Here is a 3,239-nt window from a genome sequence, read left to right as displayed (position 1 = left end):
TATTTCACTATACACAATCAAGAAGTCACAATTATTAACAGTTCAATGATCTCATGAGAGAAGTATCTAAATGTTTTAAAGTGACATGGCTATAAGATCTTATAAGTAATTTTTAATTGTTATTTCCCTTGCAAGCTCAAAATTTGTCCTTGGTAGCAAATTCTATCAATTGCTCCCAATCATTTTCTTGATTGAGGAAACAACTGACAAAAAAGTGAAGTAATCATAGTTTATCAGATTGTTACTTTTTCAAGGAAAAATAATACTCCATGGATAGTACTATTGGAAAAACTCATAATTTAATTACACAAGTGTTTTTTATCATATAAGGCAGATTCATGCAGGTAATCCTAGCTAATAAAGGGGCTGAGATCTAAAAATAAGTAAAGATAGAATAGGCAGGATAACCTCTGAGATGTTTATCATTAACAAATATAAAGCTCAAAGTGAAGTTGTTGTTCAAGTAGTAGACTGTCAGCCTTTACCAAAAAATACCAAGGCCAAGACTATACTTTCAGGGATCATTGCTATAGTATGTTACTAGAGAAATCTCACTGATCATGTACAGTACCCTCATTGAAGGTTTCAGGACTCCAAACAGGAAAGATCCTAGAAGGAACTCATCTAGACATATCATAGTAAAGACACTAGACCCGAATACCAAGGAAATGATCTTAAATGCTGCAAAAACAAAGAAAGAGCTATACTACAATAGGAAAAAATTTAAACACAGCAGATCTCTCCACGCAAACCATAAATGATAGAAAAGCTTGGAAAAACATCAATGATGTCCTGAGACCAACATCTGCCAACCCAGACTGATATATCCAGCAAAACTAGCATTTACATTTGAGGGAGAAACAAAAATGTTTCACTCCAAAGAGAAGCTTTATGAATACATGAACACTAAACCAGCGTTACAAAAAATACTAATTAATCAAGAACAAATTGTAGAACATCAGGAACCCACATCAAGAAGCAAATATCTGTAATTCACTAAACACAAAAGGGGGAAAAAAGAGAGAGAAAGAAACTTAGAAGTAAAAATAAATAACGACAATGGACACTGACCACCTCTCCATAATTTCCCTACAGGGAACTCAAAAAACTAATCCCCCAACACCCAATAAACCATTCACTAAATGGGCCAGGGAACTGAAGAGAGACTTATCAGAAGAAGAGATTAAAATGGCAGAAAAGCATATGAGAAAATGTTCATCATCTATGGTCATAAAGGAAATGCAAATAAAAACAACCTTAAGATACCACCTTACCCCAACAAGAATGGCCAAGATCTTGAACTCAGACAATGACAGTTGCTGGCGGGGTTGTGGAGAAAAAGGACCCCTACTACACTGCTGGTGGGAATGCAGACTAGTTCAGCCACTCTGGAAAGCTGTGTGGAGGTTTCTTAAAGAACAGAAAATAAACCTTCCCTACGATCCCGCCATACCCTTTTTGGGCATCTATCCTGAACATCATGACCCAAGATATTATAAGGACACCTGCCCAGCTATGTTCATCTCTGCACTATTCACAATAGCCAGGCGATGGAAACAATCCAGATGCCCTACTGTGTTGGGAGCCAGAGTGGAATCAAACTGTACCTTGACTTGCATCAGACGATGGCTTTATTGTCTTATTGTTTTCTGGCCCTATTCTATGTAAATGACCTGAGAATTACCATATGAATGTAACACCTGGAGGTTCCCTGGGTCTGGAGGAGGGAAGAAGCGGGAGTGGAAAATAAACGCGGCAGTCTCGGCAGTCTTTACCTGGACTGCGGACATCCCGGACTCGGTGTGTCTGTCTCTCTTCTATTTCTTGCTAGTCCTTGCCCCCGATTACAGGAACCCCAATCTGCGAACCCTGGTTTGCTGCCGGTTGGCCCCGGCATCACTGCAGATGATTGGATACAGAAAATGTGGTATATATACACAATGGAATTCTAGATATCCAACAGACAAGATAAAATAATAAATCTAGAGCGAATCATGTTGAGTGAGACAAGTCAAGAACTAAGGATTAAAAGGCGCATGGTATCCTTAATATGTGGCTATTAAATCCAAAGAGTACAAGAGCAAGGACTCAATAACTGCATACCCAAAGTTATAGGCATGGTAATGGAAATATAAACATAATTATGTAGGCATAAAAACCTATGACTCTATAGACATAATGTTTTATTTCACAAATTAATATGTTTCTATGACATACAAACCCTTAGCCTAATTTTGATTACATTCTAAATACTAAGTCCCAGTGTTTGTAAATAGAGATTCCCTACTTGAACACTTATATGTTAAACTTGTCATTTAAAATATGATGTAAAAATCAACGTTAATAAATTCTTTATAAAAAAAATGCCAAGGCCAAGAATGAAGCTTTAGCAATTGTTGCATGCATATGCACATGAGCGCGCGCGCGCACACACACACACACACACACACACACACACACACACACACAATATAAATTGAATGGTTGGATAGTTTGACCATACAGTGAAAAGTAATAATAAAGAAAAATAATTGTTATTTTTTGTTGATTTTATTCTGAAAACAGTTCAAAGGTTTAATCTTTTCTCATTTACTCAATAATTATCCAAAGGAGATTTTTTTTATGTACTAACACTTTGCATAAGAAAATGAAAGACTAGAAAATTAATTTATAGAAATATTATATCACTTTCTTCCCATAAATATTCTGAAATATTTTTCATATGATATCTTTACAGACATAATACATCAAGTATTGGTTAACCTTTTAAGAGTTGTAACAGTTTATGAGCCAAGGTGTTTATTTTACAAGTTTAAAAAATTGTGACTAGGACCTGGAGTTTGGCCTACTGGTAGTGTGTTTGCCTGGCATGCACAAAGACCCAGGTTTGATTTCTCTGTACCATGTGTACATAGGAAAAGCCAGAAATGGTGCTGTTGTTCAAGTGATAGAGCTCTAGTCTTAAGAAAAGGGCAGTATTCAGGCCCAGACTAGAAAAAATTTTTAATGTGGCTATAATTTGTATTCATATTAATAGATTGCTACATGTGATGTTATGACATTAAATAACTATAATGATTCAAAATTAACACTGCTTTTCTAATAGTAAAACAATGTAAATATTTCCTCAATTATCTCTACTTTCTGAGATCTTTGCAAAGGGGATGTAAAACAATTTGAGCTATTGCCAGATGTAATAGTGAATTGTATTTCTGTCAACTTGGAAGACTTTTTAAAAT

At 35.6% G+C, this 3,239-nt stretch overlaps 1 pseudogene; it reads left to right on the top strand.

Moving 5' to 3' along the window:
• The first annotated feature begins 502 nt into the window (after window positions 1-502).
• LOC150056419 (small nucleolar RNA U3) lies at window positions 503-589 on the top strand (annotated as a pseudogene).
• The last annotated feature ends 2,650 nt before the right edge of the window (window positions 590-3,239 follow it).

This window comes from Megascapheus bottae, chromosome 12, assembly GCF_031878675.1.
Source record: "Megascapheus bottae isolate mThoBot1 chromosome 12, mThoBot2.hap1, whole genome shotgun sequence".
NCBI lineage: Eukaryota > Metazoa > Chordata > Mammalia > Rodentia > Geomyidae > Megascapheus > Megascapheus bottae.
This window is presented reverse-complemented; position numbering and strand designations above follow the sequence as displayed.